This window comes from Camelus dromedarius, chromosome 7 (assembly GCF_036321535.1).
Source record: "Camelus dromedarius isolate mCamDro1 chromosome 7, mCamDro1.pat, whole genome shotgun sequence".
Taxonomy (NCBI): Eukaryota; Metazoa; Chordata; class Mammalia; order Artiodactyla; family Camelidae; genus Camelus; species Camelus dromedarius.
Genome location: NC_087442.1, coordinates 68,855,275 through 68,877,670, shown reverse-complemented (window position 1 = coordinate 68,877,670; position 22,396 = coordinate 68,855,275). Strand labels below are relative to the sequence as shown.

Here is a 22,396-nt window from a genome sequence, read left to right as displayed (position 1 = left end):
ATATTTCTGAGAAACACCTCAAGATTATAAGATATATGTCAAGAAAAAAAGAACCGTTAAATGATTGATTCTGATACCTCAGTTCTATATTATTAAATGATAAAATGATCAAATAAAACTAAAATGAGATATGTAAAGGGAGTTAGATTCCAATTTTTATACCTGTGACACTAAGTATAACTCTAAACTATGAATATCACATTATATTTCCATATCTTCTTATACTTAGGTAACTTAGAAGAACATATCACCCATAATAAATACTTAGATGCAAACCAGGTTACCAAGACATTTCTTACACACATTAAAATAAAATATGGAGGTCCAGAAACATAAGAATAGATCCAAGTAGGACAATGCCTCAGTTGTAATATAATGTGCAGACAAGATAGGATGGCAGGAAAAAAAATTAAAATCTCATATTGCCTTTGGCAATTTGGCATAATTGAAAGAGTTGGAAATGACAATTGCTGACAAAGCAACCTAAAAGTAGTTAGTTTTATTTTCATTTCAAAATTTAATATCAACTGTGAGCATAGAATAGATTTTTCCAAAGAATAATGTAAAACTTTGATATAAGCAACAGTTATTTTTAATGAATGCATTATATTTAGCTTCAGTATAGAAAGGTTTATTAGTTCTAAATTAGTATTTTCAGCCTTATTCATTAACCCTTTAAATCATTCTTTAAGCACTTAATACCTACCATGTGTAACACCTGAACAATGCTTTTCAAAACTGGCTGTGCACTAGTATCACTGGGGAAAATACATTCAACATACAAACATGTAGGAATCGCTCCAAACTTTCTGATTCAGGATCCAAAGGTGTGGGGCATAATCATCTAAGTTTTCAATAAATTTTTCAGATAATTTTTATGTTGGAAACATACATCACATCTTGTAACAGAATTTTCACACATTATTCAACTAATGTATAGCAGACTCCTTCAGCATGGCAACCAAGGAAGCAAGTGTATGGTGGTGAGAGATCTGCACTTTCATTAACGTCGAGGATTAAAGACAGGAAAAGGAAGATGGGATGCTAACAATAAGAAAACTCATAGTCATAGCAAACTTACTGTTTTCAGAAGTGGGGTAGGAACAAAAATCATTGGAGTATAAAAGAAAACTGGTTTGTCATTTATATATATATAGGGGTGTGTATGTGTCCATGTGTGTGTCAACTTGCCCAGTGAACATTAATCTATAAACTGTTTCCTTTGTTGATTAACATAGAGGATCACCCACTGATGAAGTCCAAATCTTATTACCACTCTGTTTCCAAAGACCATAGTTCTTTCATATTTTAAAGGAAAATAAACTCATTTGATGGGATTACATATAATTACATCACAAAACAAAAACTTAAGTTGCTTATGCTTCAAAATTCAACTCTGTGTTTCCGTATGTAAGAGTTAGCCAATTACAAAGAATATGGGTTTTAAAAGCCTCATAACACAGGCTTTGAAGGGGAATGCTTTATGTCTATGTGAAAAGCTAAGGCTTAGCCATATGAAACCAATACGGGGGATAGAGATAATAAAATTAAAATGATATCTAGGGAATTTCAGATATCATGAACTTTAGGCAAGATAAGATGATTCAGAGTTTAGAAGTACAAGTGAAAATTTAGCTTAACTGGACCCAGTTAAGGTTGTAAGGTTCACCAGAAGAAAGCTCTGGGACTTGTATTACATACTTCTCTTGAAACAAATATCCAGGTATACATAATGCTAATCACAAGAAGGAAATCTTGCCAAAAGAAGAATCAATATGTGAATAAAAGTACATAGCCAAGAAATGTCTTAAAAGGCTTCTATAGAAATACATAAAAATTAAAAGCAGCTAATAGAATAATTTACCCCAACTGTACAATGTTCAGATGTTAACTATAAACGACATGGATTATAATTTTCTCCTGCACTTTTCCCCATCTTTGACTCAATCACTCATTTGAACACAGCATTTACCTTCTGCTCTTGTTGTTCTATTTAACATTAATTTAAAGGTGACTAATTAATACCAAAGGATTGAGGAGAGCATAAAAGTGACCTATGGAAGAGGTGATGTTCTTAAATCTATTATTCTTGTTTTCTATCTGAAGGGTTAACTTAAATTTCATGGATTCTGCATAGTACTGTTTTGCTGCTTCATAAATCGTAGAAAAATTTTAAAATTTCAAGTATTGCAGTATTAATTGTATTCTCTTTATGAAAGAAAGGAATTTTAAGTGATTTTTACAACCCCTCATATTCTCAAGATTTAATTATTTATAAAAAATTGTCTGGTAAATATACCAAAGGGCAAAAGGTCACTTAATCTTTTGCTCTATTTAGATTTTAAAAAACAAACAACATCATGATGAATGAGCTTTGACACAGAGCTAAAACATTCCCATGAAAATATACATTATGAACTCTACACAATCCATTAAACAAGACAAAGTCCATTCCATTCTAGTCCCCTCTTAGGCAGTTGCGAGTATTGAGAAAAAGAGATTCAGGACACCTTGAGCACCCTTTCAAGTCCCACTAATGAAATAAATAATATTTGTTGTCACATCACTCACTGGGAGGTGGATGTGACTTCATGCTTATTCATTTGTCACTCTCCAATTGAATAATGCCTCCCTTGGTACACAGACCTTTTCCCAACAGCTGGTAACTACTCACGTTGAAGTTAATTGACTCATTGCTTTCCCCTTGAATCTGTGAATGTTCGGGGATTGTGAGCCATCAATACTGCATGTAATAAGGTAATAGTCCAATTCCTATTATGAAAATAGGAGGAGCCTGCTTTATATTCTACTCAGGTACACGTCCTGGAACTCCAAGGCTTTAGAAAGAAGAAAGTTGGGGAAGAGAAGAATCAGGAAGTACAGAATGAGAACAAATTTCTTGTAGACCTGAAAGGAAATATTTACAAATAGTATTTATTGTGCTTCATGGAAAATTTCAAATTAATTTTTCAGATTTACAGTCACTGATTTATAATCAACAACGTCTAATTTTATATCTCATTGTTCTCAGTTTCAGATGTAATGTAATTCTTGAAAAGCATCATGTATACTGTAAACAGAGATGATCTGAGCTTGTGGTCATAGCTCAGTACAATATGAATAGCCCATAATTAAATAACCAAACATTTTATCATATTTCACACATTGTGCTTCACTCAATATGCCACAGGTTTTTCTTCTGGGAAATAAGAATAATACATTGACAGTGGTAGTAAGATATTAAAAATCTCCAAATAACTTTATCTATTTGGAAAGAGATTTTATGCCTTTTGAGTGACCCATAAGAAAGTAATGGAACAGGTCTCTCAGATATGTTGTTTTGCTGTTAATAGAATGTCCCTTTCACAACAAGCAAAGAATGGATGCAGAAGAGGTGTCAGGGCTTCCTTTAAGGGAAGAGGGGCTCTGTTAGTAAAATAGAGAGATCATTTTCAATGACTCAGAAATCATGCAATATATTCAGTGTGTTTGCCTGCACCAGTCATGTGCCTCACCCTCTAAACAGAGCCCCGAGGGCCTGGTGTGAACTTCCTGGATCATCTCACAGAAGGGAGGACACAGACACTCACGCCATGAGTGCTTTACTCTGCAGAGAAGCACACAGGGAACCTGCCTGTAACGACACAAGCACAACAGTGTAGAATTCTAGGTAGCTGAGTGGGATAACGGAGGAAAGTGGGAAGAAGAAGAAGATACCTTACTGTCTACTTTACAAGCAGCCGCATGAAGATTAACGGGCTAATTTCTGAGAAGCACTTAAACAGTCATGGATGCCAAGTTTAAACAATATTATTTATTAGTTGGCTATGTGGCAAATTTCCCCTGAGAGCACAACTGAAAGCCATATAAAATGTATCTTCTTATTCAATTTCAATATCCATATTGTATATAAGGTAGATTTGGTTGCTCAAGACCATTTAGAAAGATAGTAAATCACCTTAAAGTCAAACGGTGAAATGATATCTCTCCAAATATTTAAGAATGTTCTCTTTTGAGGGGGTAGCAAATTAGAAATTGACCATTAAATGAGACATTCTGTTGTCTCCATCCCTAGAGAACAGGATTCAGGACAGAGAACATAAATTCAGAAAGGTGCTGTTGGGAACAGGAAAGGTGTCAGAAATCACACATTTTGCCATGGACTCCCCTATAAGAAAGCCTTTAAGGAAAATGTCTTTAAATGTACAAGCTGAGCCCATAAAGCTTTACAGAAAACAGGGGCTGGGAGAACCCAGACTTGCAAACGTTCCATAGAATTTTTGAAGCACCTTAAAAATTTGTCTGCAATAAAGTTCCAAGGCAGAGCTTACAAGAATAAGTATTCATGCAGTAAAAATCACATCTATAACTTTTCCAGTGTAGCTTGTTACCCACTAGAGTAACCAAGATTTTTTCATACATTATTATTATTATTATTTAAAACGTGTGATTTTTAAAGTGCCACTCAATAGTTGAACTAAGATTTATAATCAATATCATAGTGGTGATATCATATTCCAATTAAAAGGCAAAGGCTCTAACACTTAATATCATTCCACATGGTGTATTTATAGCTATGTTCTATAATAAATATCTGTCTGATATCCACTCCCAAAAACCAATATTTGAAACTAAAAGAAAGCAGGGTGATTTTGGCATAAGGTTCTTAAAAACATCTAGTACAAATTATGTATAATTCTATTCCTAATGGCTATGGCATTTGGGAAATGAAGATTTATAGTCAGTTATCAATGTCTATAATTATAGAGATGTCATTAAAAATCCTCTTTGCATTAAATATGCCTCACAGACTCAACTCTCATTATTTGTTTAATGCTCGAGGTTTATTCTCCCTAGGACAGAAAGGCAGTGGAAATGAGAGTGGCTATCCCTTACAAGGTTAATTTGTGAATGATAAATGAGTGCTTTAAAATGAACTATGTAGGTTACAATTGAGACAGTTTTGGCAGAAAACCAGTTTTCTCTGTTCAGTTGGGGTTTTTATTTTTTTCTAAAGTAGGAGAAGATTCAACAGCACAGAAGAAAATACAAGTGATTGCTTACAAAGTCCTTCTCAAGAGAGATTAAAGAGTTCATCAGGGTATTTTCAATCTCAAAGCAGGCAAGATTTGTGATTCTAACTTGGACACATCAATCATTTATTTGCTACCTCCTTTCTTGAAACAACAACAAAATTAAAAAGATATTTTTGCCTTAAATAAGTGTGTTTTATTTGATAGTTGAAGAAACAAAATGCGTTTTAATGGAATAGCTGAATGCGAAAGTCATTCTCTCAAAAAAGACTCTCAATTTATTCAATTAAACTCTAGTAAATCAAAGTGATTTTATTAAGTTAATTTTACTGTTGAAAACAGGACTCCTATAGTTATGAGTATTTTCCCAATAACCCTGAATAAGCACCCTCACATGCATTCTATTTAAAAGTATAAAGTCTTGATGCCTGGCAGAAGGAGTTATTTCTTTAATGAGTTGGACCACCAGTGTGGTAAGATTTGAAAGGAATGGAAAGACTCTGCTTCTGCAAAGTAATTCTACCACCAGACTGCAACAGAAACTTGCCCTTCTTCCTGGCTTGAAATTCTCATCACTGAGTGATCTCCTCTTTCTTGGCTACTTTCTGGGCTAGCAGGTGATGTGTGTGTGTCTAGAAGACGTGGTGGTTGAAAGATCACATTGAGTTGGTATAAAAAGGGAACAGATAATGAGACACAGGGAAAAAAAAAAACTCAATTAAATGTCAGTTTAATACTTTGAGATGACCTTCTTCTCTCCTAGTATGGAGGGCAGCACCTGGCTGGGGTTGGTGGGATGCAGAGATATGGCAACATAGACATGTCCCCTAACAGGGTGATGAAGACACCACAGTACAATAGGCTAGCATGAGCTGGTTGCGCTGGGAATAGAGGCCCAAGTCATGGGTGGATTGGGAACTATAAAGTGAATATCTCACTAGTGAGTGAATGGAAATAATTTTAACTGATGCTGGACCAAGATTTGGGGACCTTAAGCAGACTACAAGTATCATACCCCACCGATTCGATAGTCTTTATTTATTTAGCATTTATTGATTGGGATTAATAAGAAACTTCCGATTTTCTTTTAATAAAATTCTACATCATTCTCATTATATATAAACTATAAAAGTGCTAAATAACTATTTGCCCCTCCAAATCCTCTTTCCGTTTATCCTCTCTTCTTTGTGTCTAGGGAGCTTAACAACATAGGTAGAAACTCAATCAAATGGCTCTCGTGTCCTCTGGCTTCTATTTCGGGTTTACAAATAGGAATTACCAGCATGAGAACAGAATGGGTAAGAAACGGGATTAAAGAAACGGAAGTCCCATGTTTATTTCCCTCGCTTTCTCCCTGAAGGATTTCACTAGCTGGCTGCATATGCCCTGCCTCTTTTTCCAAGTTCTGTGAGTACTTCCCCCTTCCTCCCTCCCTTCAGTCCTTTGGTTGGTGATGGAATCTTCTGTCAAAAGCCTGCAATAATAGCACCATCCTTTGTGGTTTCCTTACACCCTGCCCACACTTTTGCAAACTGTCCCCTTATTAAACTTTCTTCAAATTATCCAACTGGGACTTCTCTAATCTCACCCTCACTCATTCCTCAGTTCTCTGCAGTGAACAGAATGCTCTAAGTAAATCACTAACAATCTCCTAATTATCCAGCTATCATCTTATTTTAAATCTCTGGCATTTGATACTCTTGATTAATTGAAATTCCTACTTGAAAACTCCCCTCCTTTGTTTTCCATCATAGAGCCCTCACTGGACGCTCCTACCTCACGGGTATATTACCAACCCCTCACTGACCTTTGTTGACTGAGTCACCTCTTCATATCTTCATTCTTTATCAAAGTTTTATCCCTGTCTCTCTTCTCTTTTTAGCCTAACCATTTTTAAAATGACATTTCACCTCATTACCATAGCTTCAAGTATTATGTATATTCTAATAATTTCCAAATCAGTATCTCTGAACTCACTCTCCTTCAGCTTCCAAAACTTGTATTTCTATCTGCTTTGGAGACATAGCCACATAGATATCCTCTACAGAGTTCAACTTCAACAGGGGACAAAGTTAAATTAATTTTTATCCCAAATAAATCACTCTTCTTTCATTTATACTTTTCTCCAAAGCATATAATAGTTTCAATATCCCGAAGTCAACCATGTTTTTTAAGTTATCTGAGCTCTTCTATCTCCAGTATATTTTTAAAATCTAATCAATCGCCATATTCTTCTCATTTCACTGTCAACCCTTGCTTTGTCTGGTTCTGCTCCTATCCCTGCTACCATCAGCTTGGTTTGGTACCTCAATGTCTCTTGATGATGCCTTTACAGTAACCTCAAAACTTGCTATATAGTTACCTAATTAAAAAGAATACTCAATATTATTCTCTTATACAAAGTCTTTCAATGCTTTCTCTTTTCTTGGCATTGTAAAAAATGGCTTTTAATAGTCCAGTTCCTTGTCAGTATTTCTATCTTCTAACATCTCTCTGTTAGTAGCCTGTCCCAGTTATTCTGATGTATTTACAATTTATGCAAAATCTTAGCTTATCACAGTGAAATATACATGTACAATCTAATCATTTGACTGGATGCTCTTGTTCTGACTGGGAAGAAGCCCTAATTATACTCTAAAAACCTCTTCACTTGATATGCTTCCCGGAGGCCATTCCTGAATCTCACAGACATAGTGAATCACACCAGCCTTGGTACATACAACACATTTATTTGCACGTATCTCACTCTACTGAAATGGCTCATTTATACATACTATTTTCCAGATTATCCTTTGGCCTTGGTGACCACAGGAAATGTGTCTTAGTTGCTCAGTTCCAAGCACAGTGTTTAAATCATAGAAAGTAGCCAATAAATATGTGTCTACCCACAGGGTATGAATATAGGAGAAAGGGGATAGATGATAGTTGTGTAATAGTATATAATGTAGGCCAGGAATAAGAATCCATGAAGTTAGACAGAGAGAGACCATAAGTCACCACAAAAGGGAAGATGATCAGAAGGAGGAGAAGCTTTTAGATGATAATTTTGGGGGGACTGGAAACAAGGTGGTTACAGCATCTTAAAACTCTATTTAGGATCAAGATTGCATCTTCTCAATTTCGTTTTTAAAAAGAGCCTTGTTATACTATTTAAATGCTAATTAACATGGCATACCGGATAGCTACAGGAAAGTTTCCAGTGCTACTAAGCTCAAAAAAAAAAAAAAGTCCTGGGAAGAATGAGAAAACTTCAGAGCCCAGAAAGGACTGGAAAGTCTGGAGCCGGTGAGATAAATTAGCACACTGAGGACATCAGCCTACCTTGCTAAGCAGGAACATGCATTTTAATGGGAAAGTGTAGGGGTCAAGAGACAAAGCCAAGGCCAAGCTGGGTAAGAAATAATCTCAGAGCCTGAAAAGTGACCTTCTCACTTTGGAAAATAGAATAATACCCTTCTTACAGGGTATATAATGGAATTCTTAGCCTTGGTTCTTATAGAGAAGAAAAAAAGAAAGAGGGAAAAGTGCTGAAAACAAAAGGAGGTAAATATACATATATATGTATGTGTGTATGTGTATATATATTATATATATAATTAAATTAAATGCTAATTGAAAGAAAACTGGTATAGCTTTATTAATATCTGACAAAACGATAAATAAAAAGCATCACTTAAAATAAAGAGGCACCCCAATATGAGAAAATAATTGAATAAATATAATATTTAAAAACCTGCCTGCAACTAAAAGCAGGTTTCAAAATATAAAAAGCAAAAATACCCAGTTTTCCAAATAGTAACATAAAAATCCATGGCCAGCATAACAGATGTGAACACATCTGTCAGTGATATATTGCTCATTCAAACACAGACACACACACACACACACACAGACACACACACACACACACACACACACATAAATCTTCTGGAGACATAGAAGCTTTTAACAACAAAATTAACAAGCTTGTACAGACCAACTATCCTTTGTAAAGAAGAGCATTGCTGTCTACCCCTTCTTTCTTAACTGTACTTCTTTTGACATGTTCTTCTCTTCATTTTAACCCCAGCACCTAGAAAAATATGACATTCAATTGCACGGAACATGTTGGAGAGACACATTTTCCTTCTAATTTTCTTTCAAAACTCACTTGACGTTTGTATTTTCATCCATTTTCTTGAAAGGCCTCCAACTTCTGTTTAAATGCAAAAGAATGCTTTACACAAACACAGATTCATATTTCACAAACATTTAGTCATCTTTGCTGTTCTAGGTGCTTTCCATCTCAGCACCACCTCAGATTCTTTCCAGGAGCCTGAACCGAGGGTCAGATTTTTCCTTAGGACAGCCTCGGTGGCTCCTGACATTATCAAGTTCCTCCCTAGTATGCACTGAGTAACAAGCAATCAACTGAATGAGGAATATAGTTTTAGACTTAGGAAAATAAGAAGTGATGGAGGTGGAACTGCATCTGGAGTTGTTCTACTCTTCTTTTTAGGTTATTTCAGTAACTCTGTAGACTTTCCATAACTCGTGTGCTGACCTAAAGACTTGGTCTGACGGAAGACAAAAGTCAAGGCAACATGGAATTTCTCAATCATACAATATTGTCTTCAGAGTAATTAATCTTTTTTTTTTTTTTTTACTGTTGATTACATTCATTGTTCAAGAACAAAAGTTTCTTGCATACATTTATTCTCTTGTGTAAAAATTATGTTTCTGGCAAATACTCTTACAAAGCAGAAATGCTTTTATAAAATATATTTTAACCCTCAAATCCACATGCTTACTGGGTTTTTGATTTTTGCTACTTATTTAACCTGTCTGTTTTTAATTTTCCCATTAAAAAAAAACAAGAAAAACAGTATTTACTTCATAGGGTTGTTGTCAGGATAAAATGAATATAGACTGTCTACCACAGCATATTCTGTGTAGTAGAATTTCATGGACAAATTCTCAAGTGTGAAATTTTTGCATATGACAAAAAATAAAAATTGCCTTTCTGTTAATGAATACAATTTAAATTAATGGGTAATTTTCACTTAAGTGCTAATTAAAAAGTAGCCAAGAATACCTAAAAGCCTTGAGAAATATTTCAATCATGGAATGAAATAGTCAATAATACTGTAATGTGGTCTCATTCCTTGAACACTTATAGCAAGCAGTGTAGATTTTTCTTTCTATTTTCATCTTGGCTTTCTCATCAGTTTAACAGGTATTGCCTGCTTAACTCAACTCTGGGGAGGGATAAGGAAGCATCATTTTCCTCTTCGATGTAAAAATAGGAAGTCTATAATAATGTGATTCATATTGGAAACTATGTAATACTGGACCATGAACTACTTCACCTGTAAGGTTTGTTAAAAGTTAGAGTAAACATGTAGTGAAGTGAATTTTTTAGTGGAGCAATTACTGAGTTGAAAATAACCCTAAAAGAGAGATTAGCCAAGACGGCAGAGTAGAAAGAGCCTGAGCTCATGTCCTCTCATGGGCACACCCGAATTACAACTATTTACAGAACACTGATGGCTGAAAAAGAACAGAACGTACCAGAAAAGATCTTGTGTAACTAAAGATATAAAGAAGGAACCACAGTTAGACAGGTAGGAGGGGCAGAGTCGCGGCACAGTCGGGACCCATACCGGAGACGAGTGACCAACAAATAGGGGGATAGTTTTACAATCACAGGGGTTCTCCACGAGGAGAGAGGCGTCTGAGACCCCTTGGGACCCCAGCCCAGGGGTCCTGCTCCAGGAAGATGAATCCCTGGAACACCTGGCTCTGAAGGCCAGCGGGGCTTACTTTCAGGAGGCTCAGAGGACTGTGGGGAATTGAAACTCCACTCCTAAAGGGCACACACAAAATGTCACACGCTCTGGTACCCAGATCAGAAGCCATAATTTGAAAGGAGCCTGGGTCAGATCTACTCCTGATCTCGGAAAGTCTCCCAGATAAGCAGGAAGCAATGAGAGCTCACTCTTGGGGACATGGACATTGGTGGCCATCATTTTTCTCAGCTCATTTTACCACTTGGACTCTGGTGCAGGTAAGAGCCATTTTGGAATCCTCCCTCTAACTTACTAGCCTCAGGACTCAGCCCTGCCCATGCCCATGCCCATGCCCATGCCCGCCATTCCATATTAAGACTTTTCACACCAAGCAACTAACTGGGTGGGGACACAGCCCCACCCACCAGCAGACCGGCTGCCTTAAGATCCCTTGCTCTCCTCCAGCCTCCAGCCACCGGCGAGCCTGGTCTGGCCTTGCCTACCAGAAAGTGGACACCAGCCACAGGAAAGCTGCAGCCTCGCAGCCTGTGGGACTAGCTCGCCCACCAGCAGGCCAGCGGCAGCCCCAGTCCTCCACTCAGCTCGGGCAGCCAGTCCCGGGCTACCCCCACAGGCTTGCGTGTAGGGTTGGGGGTTGCAGGGACCCTTTGTGCCCATTTCATTTAGTTTTGTCGGCTAAGGGCTTCTCTGCACAGGTCCGAGCCTTGAGCCTCAGGGGTCCCCCCTCCATCCCTGCTGACCTCTCCATTGGAGAGGGGGAGTCCCAGCGTAAGAGCGCTATTTCTCCTTTGCTGCTCCCTCCCAGCGGGACAGGTCCCACACTAATTTCCTTTTCTTCTTTTTTTTTCCCCCCTCTTACCAGATTTGTGAGGAATCTTGTCTTTTGAAAAAATCCATGTTCTGTCAAAGTTCAGCAGATATTCTGAGTGAATGGGTGGGTCTGCGGATGTCTCTCTCGGTATATTCGTGGGAGAAGGTGAGCTAAGAGCATCCTTCTACTCTGCCATCTTGGCCACTCCCCCAGAAATTATTTTTCAATTTATGAAACATCAGACATTTTATCTAAAAAAATTTTTTTTTGCAAATAAACTGATTCCTTTGTCCATAGGCATCTGCACCCACTAAACCCTTTGTGAGTGATCTATTTTATGTAGCCGTGTGGCATATTCATTTTACACTCAAATATCAAAGAAAAATCAAAGACACGAGTAATAAATATTTTAAAATATCAGAACAGTTATTTGATGAAATAATTACTCAGAACAAGTTTTGAGAATCTTGTATAATGAATTCTTTTTGTTTTTAAAGCATCTGGTTATCTTGCTGACTAAAAATGCAATGCCAATTATATTTTATAGGTAGTAATTTCTTTTTATAGTCTAAAAATTGGATCATAAAAGGAAAACAACTGTGGTCAGAATATTTTTTTACTTATTTTGAGGAATATAATGAGATCTGAAACACTAAATCCGAAGAGTTCAAATTAAAGACAAAATCACATTACTGACTTTAATCTCTTTGTAAGCCATCTTTGGATGAAGTTACTTTTACAAAGGACAGCGTTTCATACACAATCACTAATTCTATCATTATGAGTCTAGGTAAAGACCATTGTGATTTAAAAAAAAAAAAAGATTATAAAAAACTACCTCCTCCAAGTAAATTTTAAGGTTTGATACAATGCATTAGAATAGTTTTTTTCTATAATTTTATAGACAGAAAGCATTATTTTCTTTCAGTATTATTAGTCTGAACAATGAGTGTTTTAATCAAAAGTAGGATATATAAACTATAATTTTAAAATATCATGTAGATTCTCAAGTGCTTTAAATCACCTATTTCCACCTAAATGATAGCTAGATATTCAGGATCCTAAAATAAAGAGTAATGTTTGCTGTAAACATTATCAGACAAACACGGAAGTTAGTCTTGATACATCAGATTCAAATGCAGAGTAAGAGACAGAGAATTATTAAGAGGACTGAAAAAATACAGAAGTGAACATTTAACTTATCATAAATGGCTTTTAAAAGAGGTAGTAGGCTAAATAATGGCCATCAAAAGATACCAGGTCCTAATCTCTGAAACCTGTATATGTTGCCTCAACTGTAAAGCTTTTGAGATGTGATTAGGCTAAGGCCCTTGAAATGAGATTTCCTGAGTTATCCCAGGTGGGCCCTACATGCCATCCCAAGTGCCCTTACAAGAGAGAGGTAGTGGGAGTTAGACACACACTCAGACGGTGAAGATGGAACCAGAAAGAAAGATTTGAAGATGTTCCATTGCTGGCATTGAAGATGGAAGAAAGGGCCTTGAGCCAAGGAAGACAGCTCCAGAAACTGGAAAAAGCAAGTAATGGATTCTCTCCGAGAGCCTGTGGAAGGAGCATGGCCCTTCCCACCTTGATTGCAGCCCAGTGATGCAGATGTTGGACTTCTGGCCTCCAGAATTGTGAGAGAATAAATTTTTGCTAACTTAAGACAACAAGTTTGTGGTAATCAATCACTGCAATTCTAGGAAATTAATACAGGGACTTTCCTAGCACAAAGGCAATGGAAAAAATGGTAACAAACAACAGAACGACTACATAAAATCTAATTTATACAAACCCCCCCAAAACCCCCAAACTGTTACTATTGTCTTGTTACAAATATAACATAGGATTCATTTACATATATATATATATATATATGTATATATATATAAACTTACTAACACCCTAGATTACAGCAAGGTTGTCTCTAAAATGAGAAATTCATGGCACTGTGTAATATACACACATATTTAATGTTCTATTTGATTGAGATAATATTTTTTGCCCCTAAATTAACAAAAATCCAAAACCTTATTTATTTTTCTCAGTGTAGAGGAGGGTTTAATCAATTAAGCACTAGCATGCTTTTCTCACAGGAGAAACTAGACCATCCTAGGAAACAGCTTGATATGTATACCATGTATAAGAACTATAAATGTGTGTTGCATTTGACCCTGTAACTTAACTACTAAAAAACAGTCCTAAGGAATTTATCAGAATGAGTTATTTATGACAGTGACATTTTCAGCAGAAAATAACTGAAAAAAATGCAAACATTTAATAAAAGGAGAATAGATCCATAATTGCAAAATGATATGCTGCAGTATGATGATATAATTATATGTCATGATTTTTAAGTATAATGATATCAGAAATGCTTTCAGTGGCAAAACTTGGTGAAATATGAATACTAAAGACAAAATGCTAAAATATCTAATTGTACAGTGTATGAAAAAATTGTGGAAATTTAACAAGCCAACAAAAATTTATGAGAATGTATATTTAAAAAGTAAACCTAGAAAGACCTATTCTCACATTCTAAAGTAATTAATTCTGAGTGTAGCTACATGAATGAATGAATTTTCTTATTTTTAATCTCTAGTGGTTCCACAATGAGGATGTTGAGCTTTTAAAAAAACATGAAATGTAAGTATTTTAATTTACAGAAAACAGTTGTATAGGCATTCACTCAGATATCCACCGTCAACATTAAACCAACATTAACACATTCACATATTTGTTCCTAATCACTACATCATATTTTAGATTTTAGAGAATTGAAAAAGGTAATAAAAAAGCAGCAAGTCTCTCTCTCTGTTTCTAGAGCTAACAGATATCACAAAGTTGGTGTGTATAACATTTGCATTTGGAAAAAAGTTACGAATTCTAAGCAAAATAAATTTCAGTAACAAAACCCTTAGGTTAAGAAAAGATAAGTCAATAAAGAGTGATAAAAACTTTCAACATAAAACAAAACCTTGTGACTGGCCGGTAAACAGATGAAGAAGAGAAAGTAATTATCTGAAAGAAGTTGAGTAAATAACTATTTTGCCTCCAAAACTCTGAATAAACTCAGTGAGCCACCAATGTCATAACCAGTGCATTCACCACCACCGCTGCTCCCACCAGGCAGCTGTCCAGAAGCCTCGTGCTCAGACAGCACGAGGCTTAGAACTTAAAAGCTACAGATGTTGATCAACTCAGTGTTTAGAAGGTAACATATATGTTCAGTTTAAATTATTTCTTCAAGTTCCTTTAGGCATGATTTATCTTCTGGACTACACCAGGACAAACTGACTACATTCTCCCCTTTATAGTTGAGAAAAAATGATACATTGAACTACTTCCTGCTTTCTGTTGGGCAGTATAAAGTGATCATTCCATTGTCACCATCCAATCAATCAATCAATCTTTTTCCAAACATCCTATCTGCCTTTATCACTTCAAGATAGAAACTGGAATTTGTAGTCTCTTTTCTGTACTAGTACTAGTAATATACTGTACTAGTAATGACAGACATAACTAGTACCTAAATACAATTACTACCAGTTTTCTCATGTGCATTTTCCTCCACCAATTCTCTGCTTCCTCATCAAATATTTTCTAGCCTGTCCTTTAAAAAGGCTGCCAATATTTTATCAGAGAGAAAATTATTGAAAGAAAATTTAACAGTACTTCAAGTTCTTAACCACACCATTCTGACAAATCAAGAATTATGAATAGTTTCTGCAACACTCATGCATAAGTGTGATGCATGCTTCAGCAAGCAAACACTTCACGACAAGTGGGGACCATGAGCATTCTAACCTTTTGCTGGGAGGTTGTGGCATGTGGTCAAGAAAGTATTTTACCATAAACTGAATACTTGTCTTTTCTTGAGCATCAGCAGATATACATTTAGTTTCCTCTAGAATTTGTCTCTACTTTTTCTACCCATAGATAAAAACCACATTCTTTTGCCCAGTCATCTATGAGACTTAACATATTTTTTCAGACACTTGTTTCAATAAACATCATGCCAATGACTGTTTAGAGTGCTAAAAGATTTTCTTTAGGCATACCACCTAAAAATTCCACTCTTTGATCAGACTTCTTCTCTTTTTTTCTAAATTACACATTGTGTGCTGGGAGGGTCTCCATCTAGGAGACACAACAAAAAGTTTCTTTAAAGCCTTTAATAGCCCAATGTTCCCACTGCAAGGGAGTGTATGGCTTCAAGGAACAACAACAAAAATACCCTGCTCCTCAGAGTGACTAGTCCTTCTCTAGTGGCACGATCTGGGTCAGAGCAAGGCCACATTTGGCTGGACATATGTGATCCAAGCTCTAATCTCATGTAGAACAGGAAACCTGGGTGTGTCTATACTCAGCAAACCAGTGCAACATTTTGTGCAGCTCAGTTTCTTCCCTTCCCTGTTTCAGAGGAATAAAGTGCTTCTCTAGACCTTGGTAGTTACAAGGCCTCCGGTTCCTTATGGGAGTCATGTTCCCTGAACCCCCCCCCCCACAACCTTTCAGCCTCTGTACCTGAAGATTACCCAGGATCCAGAGAATCTCTGAAAGGGCTGTTCTTCAAGTCCACCCTTCCTCTTTTATTGACTCCTCTAGTGAAACTCTTTTAGATTAACCTAAGGCAGGGGAGTATTTCTTATTAGAATAGCAATTCAGACAAAACTGGAAAAGAAATTTAGTAAGAAGAGGACTTGAATTGGTCACAATCCAAATATTTTTCAACTTCTTTTTGCTGACATATGCAGACACAATCAATACATCTAAGTATCCTATTCCCCATGGCGGGGGTTCAGGCTTTTTTTTTTTCGGACATAAGGATTCAGTAAATAGTATATCAACTATTGTTTATAGTGCTATAAAGTTGTTCTTTAAGAATACCACCAATTTTTAAAATAAGAGATAAAATGAAATACTCCATGATACTTAAATGATTCTAGGTGTGACACTATGTAATACATGGAATTAGCGATAAATTAGAGCCTGGCTCCAACTCTTACTAAATGTGTGGTCTTGGGCAAGTCACATAATCTGAGTTCTTTTTTTCATTTGTCAACTGCCCCTCTACCTTATAAAACTATTTTAGAAGTCCAGTGAGACAATAAACGTAGAAATGGCTTGCATAAAATAAAGTAGGTTATGGTTGCATAACCCTCTCAGGGAGGAAAAACAGCTACATCCAGGTCTTTTGACTCTGTGACTGGTTTTCCTTCTAACTGACCATACTCAAACAAACGTAAATATTATTATCCCATTTCAAGAAGCTTGATTTTTTTTTCCTGCCTAATCAAAAAGTATTGACTTCAGAAGTCCTTACACATCCTCTTGCAAAGACAGAAATCCTATAATCAGTTACTGGCTGGATATATACATACTATTCTCTTGTGATTTTTAGTGAAAAAATGGTGTGTAGAAGCATATAATTAAGCATAAAAGGCAATTTCTTGTGTATCATTTTTGTTACTAAACAATATATAAGAATTCACATTTTTATACTTTTTTGGGTCTCTTGGTTAAAAAACAAAGAAAATAAAGCAACATAATTTAACTGTTTAATTGCTTCCATTTTGTTTGGGAAACTTAACCTCAATTTAACCTTTGTGGCTCCTGTGCAAGTCAAAATCAAATGACTCTGATGATCTCAGTCCCAGAATAATAAACTCTTTGGGGTCTCTAAGCCCCCTTACCTTTAACAGGGGGGACTGAGCAGTCTTCAACTTGTTTGTGTTCGTTGATTGATAATGAGCAGTTTCTCTGTCCACATCTGTGTGGGACTGAGTGAGGTCTGCTTTAGCCTGCTGCGAGTTGAGAGGAGGGAGAAGCAGTCACAGTGGGTTTTAAAAGTCGTTCTAAAGATGACATTTGGGAGCCAAATATTTTGGCCATAAGCCAATATGTTTTTTTTTTTCCCCTAACTCTAAAACAAGCTTGACACTTTACATTTTCATTTTAATCTGCTTTCACTATTCAATATAAGTTGACAGTCCACTATTTCTTAAGTCATGGAAACTTTCTTCAAGTGGCTACCTTTATTAATAAGTTATCTAAGATAAAAAAAAATACACAATGAAGGAAACATTCCAGAGTTACAGTATTTATTCTGATTTTATCACTTGCTACAAAACCTATTAGGAATCAACTTTTGTCAATTACAGAGTATTTAATTCTTACTTTTGTTTTCTGTTCAATTTGGCAAAAATGCCCAGGTCCTGCATGTAGATAATTTCCTAAAGAGTTAAATGGAAATGGGATGTAGTGATGAAATTCATAGAGCCTCCTCTTCCTATAGGGTTTTTCCTACCATAAGAATTTTGCAGTATAAATAGGTTTAAACGTAACCCACAACTTTTAAAGCATTTATGCAACAAGAGAAATGCTTGTCAAAATTCAACAAAGTATAGCTTTAATAACACTATTGGTTTCTTTATTTTGTGCATTTGGTTACCTTTAATTTTATCAATGTTATGATGCTTTGGGTTTTCAAGGGTATTGGTCAAAATGAAAAGTATCATTTGCTGATCCAAGGTACTATACTTTGGTAAGTGATCAGGAGAGCAGCTGGGTTGAAATTTCAGACTGAGAAACAGCAGGTTAGAAGCCAGGAGGACTGATTTACATGACTGGGAGCCAAGCGTCTGTTTCCAAGTGGACAGGAGGACTTGAAGACGGTACACATGGTCACAAGAACCAACTCCAGGATAAGCAGTGTGTTCTCATTTATCCTTAAGTGAGGACATCTATGCTTAAGTGAAGACTGGGAGACTATTTTCTAGCCAGAAGGCTGACTCAAATAAGCTGTATTTCTTTACAGCTTGAAAGTTTGTCGGTGGAGCAGTTCCTGCAGAAACCATGCTACATGTCTAGTGACCACCCCAGTGCCCTTTCCACAAAACTTACTATTACATGAGTCAACCAGCCTCACCACATACTGGGCTTCCCCTGAGCAACAAAAGCAGTTTTATTCTTAGATCAACTGGTAGGATTTCCTGGGTCACTGAAGCTACAGTATTCTCGCAAGAATTAGGAGCTCTCTTCGGACTAACCTAGAACGATAGGAGGTCCTGGACCTTTTTCCCCATGCCAAGTAGCCGGACTACTTAGATAAGAGGGTTAATAGAACCAAAAATGTGATTCAAGGTCCTCAAAACAAAAGAAACCAATTGTGGACAAGATATCCTATGCTTATTCCTGGTACTAAGGCTGGAGAAATTTATTCTTAGGGTCCTGAGAAATTTAATATCACATATTCTTATAATAAATAAAACCATAAGAATAATACGGCTTTAAAAATAAGATTCTATTATTCAAGTTATTCTATTAGCGATCAAAATGATATGCAACTGTTTGAAGATTCAGATCAGTCCAAGATTAGACTATTCCTGAGCATGTGCTAGAATGGATGGAAAGAAAATGCTGCAAGCAATCCTCTTCCCTGAACGGCATTGTTCTCTGGAGAGATGCTGGTAAGTATCGAACAAGAATAAGATCAGCATTAGACCACCTGACTGTCATCTGGTGGGCAGTGATTCCGTGGTGCTGCTAGAACACAGTAACACATAATTTAATAGTCAGCCAGGCAGGATGGGGTTGATAATCATTTATGAAAGATGAAAGATGGAAAAGCCATTCATACTCAGATAGAAGAATTTTGATCTCCATAGAAAGGCAAACCACAGGATAACACAGGAGGACTGAGACTTCTTTCCAGATGTAATATTGAGTTCACTGCAGCATATACAACAAAATGGGCTATACGTAAAAGACCTTTTGGTGAAAGTCTCCTTCATAAGTTATGAATCTGTCAGAAATATCACTGCTTACTAAGACAGTTCCCTAATCATTTGTGAAAACCAAATTTTCCCATACATAAAAGTTAGAACAAGTTCTCACCTACAGAGTATTCAGGATGACATACAAGTATTAAGAGTCTCTGTCATACAGTGAGGAATCAAGCTATACTGGATGATGTAATATAAAATACATTATTTTACTCTTCTGTCCATTTACAGAAAATGCGTTATATAAACCCATCGATTAAAAATGCTAAAAGTGTGAACTTAAAGTTGAATAACAGAGCTTGACACTGAAAGCTTTAGTAAATATTTCCTTTGTGCTTAAGTAACAAAATTATTCTTTCTACAGAGATCAATGTTTTTCTAAATGCAAGTTCTGATAAAGAGTATTATATGACTTCTACAATATTAATTAAATCCCATAGTAAATATTTACTGGGAACTTACTGTGAAGGGTTTAGAGATACAAGCACAGCACACTAGAATTTGACACAACATTGTAAAATGCCTATAACTCAATAAAAAATGTTTAAAAAAGTTAAATCCCTATTGCCAGATTAAAAAAAAACAAAACAAAAAACCAACCAAACAAAAATAAATAAAATGTTTTACCTATAAAAACAAACAAACAAACAAAAAACAAGTGTAGTAAGACATGTAGTCCCAGCCCTCACAGAGTTTCTAGTGTAGGGGTAAGAGCGTCCAAAAGACAAAATCTATGACAATGGTTGCAAAGTGTCTATTAGATTAAGTGAAACAGTTATCACTTACTTTCAAATTTAATGAGATCAGTTTTGTAGAGATAAAAATTGTGCAGAAAGATACAGATGTACAATTTATGTATTAGATACACATGTATGTATCTTACACATGATAGATACAGATGTGCAATATATTACACATGTATGTATGTATGTATGATACATGGTTATATGTTAAGACATGTATGTATACATCTACATAATGTAGATACTTATCTGTGACAGGAAGAAGAGAAAAAGGAGAGAAGCAGCAAGAGAGGGCTGGGAAGAGGGAAGATTTAGATGGAAGACATCTTGTAAAATCATGATAAGAACTATCTAGTATAGAAGTAAAAGCTGAAGCTACAGGAGTGAAGGATTAGAAGACAGAGTGAGAGCTTCAAGAAGGAAATAGATAATGAGGTCGAGAACATAATTTGAACAGGAGGAAGAAAACATCTCCTGCTGTACTAAGAGGGAATAAGAAGACCAGCAGTGATGAGACAGTTACAGTAACGAGACAGTCACATCAGGTGGCAGAAAGTTGGGACAGTTCTCATGTGATGGTTATTATTTTCTCCACTGCAGGTAGTGGCTTAAGTAATCTCTGAGAGGGTGGGCTGGAGGAAGGGAAAGGCTGTAAGTGGAAGAGATAAATATATTTTGAAAAGATTGCTGTGGAAAACTGTGGAGAGAGTTGATGAAGAAAACTAAAAATTAACGGGCAGCATCAGGGCCTGGTTAGTGTTCATGAATGTCATTGTTTTGTGATTTTTCTCTAGTAGTTCTGGCGGAAGCATGGAGATGACAGGTGGTTCACATGATCAGAAGACTGGGGTTTGGGAGGAAGAGGCAAAGGATTTCAACTGCCTGGAGAAGTGAGGGATTATCCTGCTCGGGAATTATAAACTGAACAAGGGAGATTGTGAAGAAATGAAAAAATTGTAACAATTTATAAAACAGAAACATCAGGCTACCGGATGTGTGGATGAGACAAAGAAATGCTTTACTGGGAAGAGCTGGATGAGAGTGCCAAGGGAAGGAGGCTGTGATGGATTTAGTTGTCCCAGTCTTTTATTCCAAATCCTTCATGGTGATGACAAGGAGCAGATGTGGCCATCAGATTTAGTCACTCAGGGTGAGACAAGTGGAGATGAGACCAAGGAAATGAGAGGGATGGTTGTCAGCTGAGCAAAAACAGAAACACTGAATTTGCATAAGATGGCAATAATATTTGGATGGAAAAAAGAAATGAATTGGGTGCTAAAGTTTTCATTAAATAACAAGAAATGATTTGAAGGTTAGCAAAACTAAGTAGGAGGAACAATGGAGGGAGATAGAGCTGAGCACGTGGCCTAAAATTAGGACTTTTACCTATGGCTTGACGTACAATGGCTTAGGGACTTCCCTGAGAACTGAAATCTGAGGATAATGAACCATAATACTTCCAAGGTAAATTTGAAATACCATGCATTTCATGAAATCCTTACTTTCAGATACCTCTTCTTCAAACATATTTAAACATTTTAATTTTAGTCTGACAAATATAAACTGCACACATTTTAAGTGCCAGGTGACAAGTCTTTATATACCATGTAACCACCACCCATCTAGACAGGTAATTACTAACCAGGCATTCATCATCATGGATTAGTTTGATCTATTCTGCATGCCACTAGGAACAGTTTGTCCATGTCTGTGGGCCTAAGTACATGGACCAAAGACATTTATAAGAGGTTCATGGCAACATTATTTCTAATAGCCTTCTTCAATTTTTAAGAAAGTCAGATTTTGCAAAAACTTCATCTATGAAGCATGTGTATTTTTGGAGTTGTATTTTTGACTCTTGGAGACCAAGTCCCCGTGAGAGGCAGACAGGATTAGGATGAGGTTGCAAAGCTCTAACTTGAAAGTAGATAACCATCGCAGAGTGAAGTACTCGGGAACATTAAGAACCTGGCATGAGTAGGCCTTGGCTCAAAATGAATAATAATATAACAAATAGAAATAATTAATATATTTGAACATTTAGCATAATAAAGACATTCTTTTAACAGCTGCATATATACTACCTCATCACAAACCATTCCATACGGTTGCTATTCTTTTACCCCCATGTTATAAGTGACTAAACTAAAGCATAAAGAATTGAGATCGTGGTAGATTTATTTCTGTCTCCACCTAGGATTTCCAATCAGGCTATCGGCACTCACGGCAG

The 22,396-nt window shown here is 36.3% G+C and overlaps 1 protein-coding gene across 1 annotated transcript in view; it reads right to left on the bottom strand.

Moving 5' to 3' along the window:
• The window catches only part of SEMA3A (semaphorin 3A), a 237,511-nt gene extending 220,072 nt beyond the window's left edge, over positions 1–17,439 (bottom strand). Inside the window, exon 1 of the mRNA XM_010977990.3 lies at positions 17,333–17,439. The gene's annotated coding sequence lies outside the window, so the exon portion shown is untranslated. The remainder of the gene's footprint in view (positions 1–17,332) is intronic.
• Between the last annotated feature and the right edge of the window lie 4,957 nt (positions 17,440–22,396).